This window comes from Neophocaena asiaeorientalis, unplaced genomic scaffold (genome assembly GCF_003031525.2).
Source record: "Neophocaena asiaeorientalis asiaeorientalis breed wild unplaced genomic scaffold, Neophocaena_asiaeorientalis_V1.1 scaffold72, whole genome shotgun sequence".
Classification (NCBI taxonomy): Eukaryota; Metazoa; Chordata; class Mammalia; order Artiodactyla; family Phocoenidae; genus Neophocaena; species Neophocaena asiaeorientalis.
The window spans coordinates 10,476,581-10,489,572 of record NW_020185336.1 but is presented as its reverse complement, the minus strand read 5'-3'; positions in this window follow the sequence as shown (position 1 = coordinate 10,489,572).

The following is a 12,992-nucleotide window of genomic DNA, read 5'->3' as shown; positions in this document are numbered from 1 at the left end:
CAGTATATTTTTTCTGCCCTTATGCAAATATACAAATAATTATATTTTAAAAACTTATCTTTGCATTTAAATAACTGCTCAGTTCTTTAAAGTATTATTTGCAAACATTTAAAAGGACAAAAGCAGAAAAGGATAAAAGTAGTAAAAAATGAACACTATGAGATGCAAATACTGGTTACAGAAAGACAGAAAACATCTTTCCAGTTGAGGGAAAGAAAATAAAACTTGTATTAATGAAGTGACTGGTAAATGTATTTGTCCATTCCAATGTGTTACTTCAGAGAAGTCAAGAATACTTTCATGTTTAATCTTATGTCTGAGGAAAATCATTATACTAAGAGATTCATACAAGATAAAAATGGATAATTTCAGCTTGTGCTAGAAAATGACTTTTATTGCATTGACATGTTCCATTTATTTTTATGATTTAAAAATGGCATGAACTCAAATTTAAAACAAATCCCATGAAACAATTAGGAAAGAATTTTACTACAAGTAATGGGAAATGTAAAATTCTGTGAAGCTCTTAAAACGAACACCAATTACTACACAAAGTTGCATAACAGCCTTGCAAACCATTTGAATTAAAAACTTTTATGTGCATTCTTTTGTATTTGTCTGAATAACTTTGAGGTCAAGAAATATGGCATAACATCTGAGCAATACCTTATTTTCCCCTCATCTAATCATGAATGTAAATATATGGAGTTCTTACCTTGATAAAGATAAATGGAAAAGATGCTAAATTTGGAGGGATTCTGGATATTTTGTGTTTATTTTTCTTGAATTGTCTTTCATATTTATTTTCTGTTTTTTATTTCTTCTTTTGAGACATTCCTAGAATATAAATTGGTAAGATCAATTTGTGTCTTAGAAAATACAACCTAAATACAGTTTTATTCAACCACATGTCATTTGCAAAAAATGAATAAATTCAAGATATTGAACAAAAACTGTCATATTCCAAACAAAACTAATGTATTAAAATTTTTCTCACTTTAGTTCATAATTAAGCCCAAACAGACATTTCCATTAATTTATCAAAGTGGCATGTCATTTTGCTATGTTTAATAAATAATCAACTTCACTTTCTAACTCGTATACTATTTAAGAAAATGATACAATTTCTAAACAAAACTTCTTGTCATAAAGAACAATTTATGGAAAATAACTTCGGTAACACTGAATATTAATAAGTTACAATAATTACTTCTCCTTAACAGCTTACCCTTTACAAGCTATGAATCAAGGCTAAAGTTTATAATATAATATCATCTAATAAATAAGCTATTATATTTAGTAATATTTCAAAATATGCCTGGGATAAACAGACCTTGGAATTCCATCTCTATTTCCAGGCCACCCTATTTTTTTTTTTTACATGCTCTACTTTAATTTTTAAGATGAATAATAGATAAAAATCAAAATTATATTAGAAATGAAACAGGATGAGAGGACACCAAACTGAAAGCAAAGCTTGGTTTTGGTACAGGCTTTACCCCTTGAACCAAATAATTTATAGGAGCTGTCCACTCAGAAATCATATAATTCTGTGACTCCCTACTCTGACACCAACATTTAAATAATAGAATCCTTCAGAATCACAGTGATCCATGTGAGTCTTCTCTTAATGAAAGGGAGGTATGAAGCTTTTTTTGGAGTCTAACATACCCCAGATCTAGTGCTAATAATAAGACATAATTACCTCATTTAGCTTTTTTTTTCATTTAATAATGAAATTCAGTCACTCTAAGTTTCAGGTTTGAAAAGGGCTCAGACTTTCTATACCTCATTTCGTTTTTTTTGGTTTTTTTTTAAGTTTCATTAGGTCCCATTTGTTTATTTTTGTTTTTATTTCCATTTCTCTAGGAGGTGGGTTAAAAAGGATCTTGCTGTGATTTATGTCATAGAGTGTTCTGCCTATGTGTTCCTCTAAGAGTTTGATAGTTTCTGGTCCAGGCCACCCTATTTTAATTTAATGAGTGAATATACAAGTATTTTAGACATATACATGACTTCTCTACAAATGCATATCTGACCCTTGTTTCACATGTATCAATAGTTCCTTTCTCATTGTATCGCCTTTAATGAGAGATCAGATTTATAAAAAGAATGTTATTTAAGTTGATTCTATTTATGAAGGTAGATATCTTTACTCTAGCTAGGTAAATGATGATAAATATATGATTTTCTTTGTGCAGGAAAACTAATAGTCGTGTTTTCTGCCCCCAAATAAAGTTAACAATCATGTATCATGCATTTTGTTAAGCAGTGAGGCCTCCTTCTAACACTCATTTACTTTCTTAAATTAGGACCAGGGTTAACAGTCTGAAGCAAAAGAATAAAGGAACTAAGGATATCAAAACACACGTATTTTTACCTTCACTGTCAATTCCCTTACACTATAATATTTTCACAAGTAAAAATTTGATCGAAAGTTTCAATAAGATTGTTTAATCTTTAGTATTGTGTTAACTCTAAACCACTCTAGAACTTAGAACTTTGTAATAGTGATGTTTATTCACCTAGTAATAACACTAAAAATAACATCTAAGATAGTGATTCTAATCAGGAGCAATTATGGTTCCCAGGGGGCATCTGGCAATGTCTGGAGACATTTTTGGTCCCTACTGAAGGTACTACTGGTATCTACTAGGTAGAAGCAAAGGATGCTGATAAACATCTCCATAGGATAGTCCCCATAACAAATAATTTTCTGGGTCAAAATGTCAATAATACTAAGATTGAGGAAGCTTGACCCAAATGTCTTGATCTGATTTTAAAATATGTCATTTTAAAGGACTAAATGGCCTTTAGATCAAGACATTCAGGTCAGCTTCCAAATTAGAAACCTTGTAGAGACAAGCTGTGTGATTGTTTTTATACTTGGCAAGACGCACACTCACATACAGGAAAATTTTCAATGTCACCAAATTGGTAAATTAAAGTGATCATTTCTGGTAAAGTATATTGGTAACTATTTTCCTTAAATAGATTATAAGGAATAGCTTAGTAGATATCTGAAAATAACAGGCTTTCTATGCTCTCTGAGAAAATAAACAGAATTGCTGAAGAGAAATACATTTCCATAATTTCATCATTGCACCAGGAAATTGCATCTCGAAAACTTTGAGTGTCTGAGGTATACAGTACAAATTGAACTAAACTGAAGCAAGATATCAGGCGTTAACAGTAACTGCTTTTCCAGACACCAGAGAGAGTTATTGGAAGTGTGCTGTAGAATATCTGGGAAACCATGACTACATTTCTTATTGTAGATTAACACTGAGGAGCCGGAGCCAGGGGTGTGACATATTCAATATTTGAGCTTATCCATCATCCATCCCAATCTACTTCCTCTGTAACTTCCTGTACTGCAGAAATTAGAAAGCAAAGAAATGTATTCCCTGAGTTCACAGCAGCTAGGTTTCTATATGTGATTTAGATTTCTATCATCAGATGTATTCATATGAGTTCTGAATTGAAAACTGAATTAAAGTAAGGGAGAGAGAAGAAAGATCAGAGAAGGAGACAGAGAGAGAGAGAAGAGGATACAAGAGCAAGGCAACCATTTAGCAGGAGAGTAGAGTGTGTAGGTACTTTGGAGCCAACAGTTCTGGTGGTTTCTTCCTGATCTTCAGACTGCAGAGTGCAGGTAAGGTGGCTGCCAGTTTGTGTACCAGCTGCCTCAATCTCAATCTCTGGTGTTGACCAAGTAAAATGTGTAAAGATTAATGTCCTGTGTGTGATCATGGTGTTATTTAAAATAGGCAAAATATGGAAACAACCTAAATGTTCCTCGAGAGTGGGTCACTTAGATAAATAAATGTACATTAATAGAATTTATTTAAATTCACCTATAAAAATAATATAGATCTGTGTTAATTGTCAAGGAAAGATGTGATGATACAAATATTCAGGCATGCATTTTTTAACAAATATTTATGGTACACCTACTGTATATTTGGTAATGTAATATATATTGACAATGACAAACTAGAAGTATTTCCACCAATTATATAAATTAATATTTTGAAATTCATAAGGTATCTTTAAATGAAAAATGTTGTGAAACTGTATGAACAACAATAATCTATCATTAAAAACATACCTGGGTTTGCATATTCATAGAAAAATACCTATGAGGTGATTTAGTAAATATTACCAATAGATATTTCCAAACTATATAAATAAAAGCTACTACCTTATTTCACATTTTGTTTTTTTGCATCACACTTTTGTTTGTATAGGCAGAAGAAATAAATTATTTCCATTTTAAAGTGGAATGATTTAAATATTTGTGATATACTTATAACTCTCCTTTATCTATAATACACTATTTCTTCTCAAGTTCAACTTGTCTGATATGTGAATAGATAGTCTTTATACACATGTATGTATATACCTGTTTCCTTATATGTGTGTCATATTTTATATATCTCTTACTGATGGAGTTAATATAATATGCCTTCTTAAGTTGCAACAGAAATAAAAAGAATCAGGTAAATACAATTCTAAGTATGTTGTAAAAATTCCAATATGCATTTCTTCCAAATGGCTATATGTTATTGAGCATTTATAATGTGCAAGATATGGTTCTAAGTACTTTAGATGAATTCCCTTAATTAATCCTCACCACAGCACAATACACTAGATCCAAAGCCTAGCACCTCTTTATGTAATAGGAAACTATCACTCAGAGAACCGAAGTGCCTTACCCGGTGTTTATGGCCAGTACATGGTAGAGTTTGTTGACCTGAAAAAAATCCCACAACATAAGAGCTATGAGTTGAGTCTATTCGGTGTCTTACTGAGGACTATAGCTTCTCACAGAATGATGAAGAGGCATAAGCTTACTGTGCATATCTTCATATGTGTTGAGTTTAATGTGTTAATTCATGTTAACCTCATGATTGCAGTGAAATTCTGCTGCTTGTCATTCACAAATCTATGTAAGCATATCTATTTTGTTCATCATCATTTCTTTCTGCCATACAAAATATCTTTTCTTTGGAATCTCTATTTCTCCACTTTGGTGATTAAATTTTAGAAACAAATAAAGGAGCATATCACCATGCTCACAGAAGGTTATTATATAACTTGGTAGCAATATCTCATTGTCCTTCAAAAGACTTCTTAAGAACAATAGATAACTATGTGACTCTGAGGGGAAAATTAACATACATCTTGAATTTGTGCAGTAAAGATTTGTCTGTCTTTTCTGTTCAGCTTCTAATTAGCCTTCTTGTCTCTAATTGTCTGTGCGATTCTTAGGAAGTCATATCCTTTCAAAGAAAAAGTTAATGATTGAAAGTTACCATCTTATTAGCCAAGTGACTGATGTTAGATAATTGTATTGTGAAAGATAACAGCTACAAATAAGAGCCTTCTTACTTTCACCAGCTTAGCACTCTTTCTTAATAAAACATCAAAATGTTACCTCCCAAACGTTATTATTCACACTTTGTTTTATAACTAAACAACATATAATAAAAGAACAGAGGTGACAGTAAGATATGAAGAATGCTAGTGTTAAACGTGAATGTGGTTGTATTTTTTTCCCTGAATTTGCAAAAACGCTAAATATATTAGTGCAGACCTAAGGCAAATGCAACCAGATGAACTTTAACCATGATATACAGAAAGTAATCTTTATGAATTCCAAAACCAACAAGAATATGTTTATTAATACAATTAATTAAATGTGGTGTTCTCTGATTTCTAGACTGTGTAATTCAAATAATGTAAAACTCCATGTGCTAAACTATACATTGTACTAAGCACGTGGGAATCAAAATTGAAAAGGTGAAATCTCTGCCCTCAGTGTAGGAAATGTGCCCTCTAACAGACAAGAGAGGGTCAATGCCATGGGCTGCACTCCTATATGCAAATTCTTTACACAAACTGTGAGTAAAGGAATATCAGAGAAGGTGCTATAAGAGCTAAACTTTATGGATCAATAGAATTTTGTCAAACCAAGAAGGAAAAAAAAGAGATTAATTCCAGGAAGAAAAAATTGTATAAAAGAAGCAGACATGGTGAAACTACATGGGGCATTCACATAATAATGTGCACAGCAGTGTAACTAGCAGGGACAGTGCATGGCAGCAAGTGCTGGAAGATCAAACTAAGGGTAGATTGGCGATACATTACGCAATTTAAATTACCAGCTCTGTTTTAGAAAGATAACTCCAGCAGCAATAGGGTGTTGTGGGAGCAGGGTAGGAACAAAGTCCAAGGATCATTATCGAGTCTATTGCAGGAATCTAAAAGAGAGATGATGAGAGAGCCTGAGCAAGTTCCAGTGGAGGTTGAATGGGGGCAGAGGAAGATCCAGAAAGGCTTGGCGGTAAGGTCGACATCAAGGTGTTCAGCTTCATGGGGACATTTCGGAAGGAGACAGGAAAACTTCAGCTTTAAAAAATGTGTGATGCTTTCAAATCTTCCATTCATTTCATTTGATAACATCTGTATTGGACAATCAGCACCATGCCTGACTTGCAGATAAAACAACTGAAACTCTGATGCCAAGTAGTTTATCTAGTTCACAAAGAAGATGTAAATCTAAAAACAATAGCTTTCTTGACTATTATTCTGACACTCTTTTCGTACAATAGCTTAAGTAATTTTTTATGAAACCATAAAAAAATTGTAGGAAATATTAGTTTTCCATTTGAAAATGTATCTATATCTATCTACATCCACATCTATATCTGTACCTATAACTATCATCCATCTATTTATCTTTAGCATAATCCTTAAGAATAGGAGAAATTATGATCTTAAATTCTGCAATAAATTTCTTCAAAGTAATAGTTTTATTATTTTTATATATTTTATTCTCACAGTGCGACTTCTGATTTCTTCTGTATGATTCCTTGCCCAGCCTAGACAACCATGTTCAGAAGCTTCTGGAATGTTCTGACAAATATTCCATATATTCTACTTCCAGCATTAACTCCTGCCACTCTAAACTAAAATTACCTAAAGTAATCCTTCCACTTCTCATAGAGTTGTTGTCAAGCAACAAAGGACAGTTTAGACCCAGCCCACTAAACATAACATTTTATTTCAATTATATCCTTGTTATGGTTTGGAAATTCTTATGGTCATCAATCAATATTCCTAAAGTAATTTTAAAAAACTGTAAAATGCAGTTTTTAAGCCATTACATTACTATCGTAATAATAATAAACTAGAATTTATTGAGTATTTTCAAGTTGTCAAACAGTGTCATAAATGCTTTGCATGCATTATCTCATTTAACCCTCACAATGGATACATTATTATTATTATTATTATTATTGTACCACCAGAGCCGCAGCAGTTTAGAAATATTAAACATATATGTCAAGGTCACAGAACTATGAGCTGTCAAAACTAGAACTCAAACCCACTTCTGTTTGAACTTAAAGTTAATTGTTATATTATATTGAACTAATATTATTGTCTGTCAAAAGTCCTCATTCAAATTTCCTACCATAGTGCATAGTAAAATGTAGGCACTAAAACTAGCTTTGATTTAATGTCACAGTTGCTTAAGTGAGACAATAATTTTGTTGAAATAAATACAAAGATATTGAAAACAACAATGCAAGAGGTTTAATAAAAGTATTATTGGGCTTCCCTGGTGGCACAGTGGTTGAGAGTCCACCTGCCGATACAGGGGACACGGGTTCGTGCCCCGGTCCGGGAAGATCCCACATGCCGCGGAGCAGCTGGGCCTGTGAGCCACGGCCGCTGGGCCTGCGCGTCCGGAGCCTGTGCTCCACAACGGGAGAGGCCACAACAGTGAGAAGCCCGTGTACCGCAAAAAAAAAAAAAAAAATAGTATTATTAATTGGGAGATGCATGTACAAAAATCCACTTTTTGAATTAAAATCCAATGGGCATAATTGCTTTCCTTACTCCTCTCTACCCATAGTTGTGGTGGAAAACCAGACAATAAGCAAGCCGTAGATCCTCTATTTCAAGAAATTCTTGGAAAATAGAAGGTAGATGGGGTATTATCTGCTAATAAGAAGGAGCAGAGGTAACTACAAGCAAAGCCACATCATAGAATATTCTAAAGAAAGTCTCAAATGAAGGTAAATCATCAAAAGCAAGAAAGGAGGTGCAAAGACATAGGATCTTCTTTAGCATTTTTGAGATCTTTATTCTGAGAATCTGCCCATGGACAGAATGGGCAATCTTCACTCTCAACCTCCCTTAGACATATTCTAAATAGACTGAACTATCTGCTAAGAGAGAGCTCCTGTCGTAATCATCAAGGCTGGAGATTTGCAAGAGCACAAGTAACTCCAGACCACCAAAAGGACCACTGAGGTAGAAACAAAAGGAGAAGAAACAGGGCTGACCCTGGCTTCCATCCTGAAGCAGTGTCTCTGAAGCAAGACCTCTGACATGCCAGACTCTGGCTCAAGAAAGAAAATAGAGAAAGCCCAAAACTCTTGAGCCTAAGAAGGATGGGAAATTGCCAGAGCTGGAATACAAACTAACTGCACACTCTCCCTTCTTAGAACCATGCACAGCTTTTAGCTACAATAAGAACACAGATTCACTGACAAGGAAATATCAATAATCGAAGGCAATTAGGAAAAAACAACACTGAATCAACAGATATTTAAGAAAATCAAATGTTTTGTGTGAAGACAAGAATCCCTACAAAAGCACTACACCAAAGTGATTGAGTTTAAAGAAAATACATATTCAATATCTTCAAGAAAAATGCACAGCTAACAAATAAAAAGCTCCTTCTAAAAAGAAATTAAAACAATATATTTAAAAAGAAACAAAATAAATATGACTGAATATTGTCTTAGTAAACTGGAAAGTGTAATTGAGAGTTTCTACTTGAATGCTGAGCCAAGAAGAAAGTGGTAGAATTTATGGGAAAACTTAGGAAAAATGAAAAGATGAATTCAGATGTTCCAAGATGCATCTTAGAGAAGTAAAAAGAGAGTACCAAAAGAGGAAACAAAAGAAAATAATAACATGGCTGAATAAATTTCCCAGTCTTCTTTAGACTGAACGAGGGCTCACAGGGCTCTAATTAAAAATAAAGGAAAATAGAGTGACTTGCCCAAGGTCACTCTGTTTTCATTATGTTACATTAGGTTACAAAATCTACTTGTTATGAATGAAATGTATATAAAATGCTTAGCACAGTGCCAGATTCATAGAATGTGTTTAATAATTAGATTTTTTTCCCTAAAGGGCTTGAAACAATGTGTGTGTTTATGTGTGAGCACATGTAGTAGGCGCTGAATAAATAACATATTGATTGAACAAAAAAAAAGAAAAGAAAACCAACAACACAATGTATTTTAACAAGACAAATTTAGGCATATTCTTGTCAAGTTTCAGAACTCCAAAAGCAAATAGAAATAAAAATAACAGCAGAAAATTTTAGGCATAAAGTTTTTTTATCACTGCTAAAAGACGATGACAACCTGAGAGGAAATTATTTTAAACCTATCATCTTATGCCAGGAAAAACTAGCATTCCAATATGAAGACTAATTAAAGATATTCTCTGAAAATTTCTGGTAAAATTCAAAGATGATAAATTTAAGAAAACAGAAAACAAATCCAAAAATATGTAGGCTATATGATACATTGTTGAGGGAAATAAAGCAAATCGTAACCATATATAAATGACTATCAAAATATACATTAATAAAAATTATGAAATGCTATTGTAGATAACACTATCTCAGGGCTAGATATGAGGAGAGAATAACATATAATAAGAAATTTATTAAACCATTCTGATCTACCAGTGAAAACAGAATTTAAGACGTGCAGAAGCTATGAGAATTTACATTTACCTGAAACTAATGATTTAATGAGCTATTTTTCCATTTTGGCCTAGACAGTAAAGAGTTTGTCACTAGAGTTATTCAGTTAAATGTCTGTTATATGCATAATAACATGCAAAGCTCACAGTTTTTTGCCAAAAGTTATGATTGACTTTCCTTTGGTTGGAGTTACAAACTGAAATAAATGCTTCCCTGATGTTAACATGCACTAATAAATCTCTTAATTGCTTTACCTCATGATCTCTTAATAAGCTGTTAATGTAGCACTCAGATATTTTGACTGTCTTCTGAGACAAAAGAGAAAAACAAGTAAATGATGAAAATTTTTTGCTTAAACACTGCTTTTATTACTCTTCATCCAGTTTGTTAAAAGACATTGACATTTTCTTGAGAATGAAATTCTACAGAAAATGTATCTTCTTACATTATATATATTAGATAATTTTAAATATATGTTTTTAAAGTGATAAAAAGAGTTATAATAATTATCAGCCTGTTTGATACAATCATATTTTAAAGCTATATTCTATAGTCTTTAATATTTAGTTTTTTGTTCTGTTAGGGATTTTGAATAGAGATGGTTAGCTCAGAGGAAAGAGTCAGGGAAATACATGAACATTGGATTTGAAAAAATCTAGGAAAATTATTGATAAGAGGATACAGGTTCAATATCTCCTTCTCCTCTGGGTATCTCTGCAAGATATCAAGAAACTTTAAGCAAACAATTTTATGAAGAATGTGGCTGTCTTGTACCCAGTCTGTCCTTATCAACCAGATCATATAGAAATTTTCAAGTGTTTGAATGAGTAAAGAAATAAATGTTTGCCTAAATGAATTAATAAATAAATTGATTACCTGGAGCACAAGAGAAAAAAATAACTTACCTTTAATTACACATATATACAATGAAATAATTATTTAGAAAAGATTCATTACATTTAGTACACTAAATAGAGTACTAAATATTGGGGCAGAACATTGAATAAGGCAGAAATCACCCCTGCCTTCAAGATGTAAATATCAGAGAGAAAAGTGAAACTAAAAAAAGAATTGAAAAATAAGTTAAATATTAGCATAAGTGAAGACTAGTTTAGATGCAAAGAGGGAGTACAGAACCTGGAGAAATCTGAAGGATAATTATGAGTTACCAAGGATAAGAAAGATGGGGAAGGAACAGCATGTATACATAATAGGTTAGAGAAATACAATTGACCCTTGAAAAACATGGGTTTAAACTTATGTGGGTCCACTCACACAAGGATTTTTTTCAATAGTAAATACTACAGTACTACACGATCCGAGGATGGTGGAATCAGTGGACACAAAACCGCAGATAAGGAAGAACTGCAGATATGGAGGCCGTATAAGTTATGCACAAATTTTGACTGTGTGGAGGGTCAGTGCCCCACCCCCCATGTTATTCAAGTGTCAACTGTACTTCCTTTAAAGTCATCTCAGTTTTCTCAGATGCACAGGGTAAGTTTCTGGACTTCTTTTTTCTTGATACAACTACTTCTTTTTTCTTAATACAGCAACAAGTCAGGCAGGAAGTTGAATTTCTTTCTTTATGATGTGAATTTTATGTAACACAACTTTATAAAATATTTATTCTAACATTACCCTAATTTTGACACTTCTCATTATGCCTGAGATTATTGCAATAGTTTATAATCTCATCTTCACACTCTAACATAGAACTTTTTTAGAGCATCCTTTTCTTCGGTAATTGGTATTTTCCTACAAGAGCATGCTGATCATATAACACTTGTCTTTCAGATAGTGTTAGTGATCCACACATTAACATTACCATGGCAACCACAACTGCTATTAGGTGACATTAACTGACTTTTCTACTGTGTTTTTTAACCAACCTCTCCATGAAACCTCAATAACAATTACAGTAGAAAGATAATGTATTGGGGCTTCCCTGGTGGTACAGTGGTTGAGAGTCCGCCTGCCGATACAGGGAACATCGATTCGTGCCCCGGTCCAGGAAGATCCCACATGCCGCGGAGCGGCTGGGCCCGTGAGCCATGGCCGCTGAGATTGGACTGCGCGACCGGAGCCTGTGCTCCGCAGCGGGAGAGGCCACAACAGTGAGAGGCCCGCGTACCACAAAAAATAAAAAATAAAAAAAAAGACAACAAATAACAAGTGTTGGCAAGGCTATGGGAAATAAGGAACACTTGTGTACTGTTTATGGGGTTGTAAATTGGTGCAGTCACAATGGAAAATAATATGGATGTTCCTCAAAAAATTAAAAATAGAACTGCTATATGATCCAGCAGTTTCACTTCAGGTATTTACCCGAAGAAAACAAAATTGCTAATTCGAAAAGATAAGTGCACTACAATGTCCTCTGCAACATTATTTGCAATAGCAAGTGATGGAAGCAACCTGTGTCTATCGATAAACAAATGGATAAAGAAGATGTGGTATACATATACTATGGAATAATACTCAGCCACTGAAAAACAAATGAAATCTTTCCATTTGGGTCAATATGGATGGATCTAGAGAGTGTTATGCTAAGTGAAATAAGTCAGAGAAAGACAAATACTGCATCATGTTACTTATATGTGGAATCTGAATAAACAAAACTCTCAAACAAAACAATAAAACAGACTCACAGATACAGAGAATAAATGAGTGGTTGCCAGAAAGGGGGGAGGGGTGAGAGGGTGGTCAAAATAGGTGAAGAGGATTAAATATAATTCTCCAGTTATATAAGAAATAAGTCATGGGGATGTAATATACAGCATAAGGAGTATGGTCAGTAATATTGTAATAACTTTGTATGGGGTTAGATGGTTTCTAGAATTATCATGGTGTTCATTTCACCATGTATGTATGCAGTGTCAAATCATTATGTAGTACACCTGAAATTAACATAATATTATAGGTCAACTATATTTCAATTTTAAAAATCCATTCTCAGCATGTATACATAATAGGTTAGAGAAATACAATTGACCCTTGAAAAACATGGGTTTAAACTTATGTGGGTCCACTCACACAAGGATTTTTTTCAATAGTAAATACTACAGTACTACACGATCCGAGGATGGTGGAATCAGTGGACACAAAACCGCAGATAAGGAAGAACTGCAGATATGGAGGCCGTATAAGTTATGCACAAATTTTGACTGTGTGGAGGGTCAGTGCCCCACCC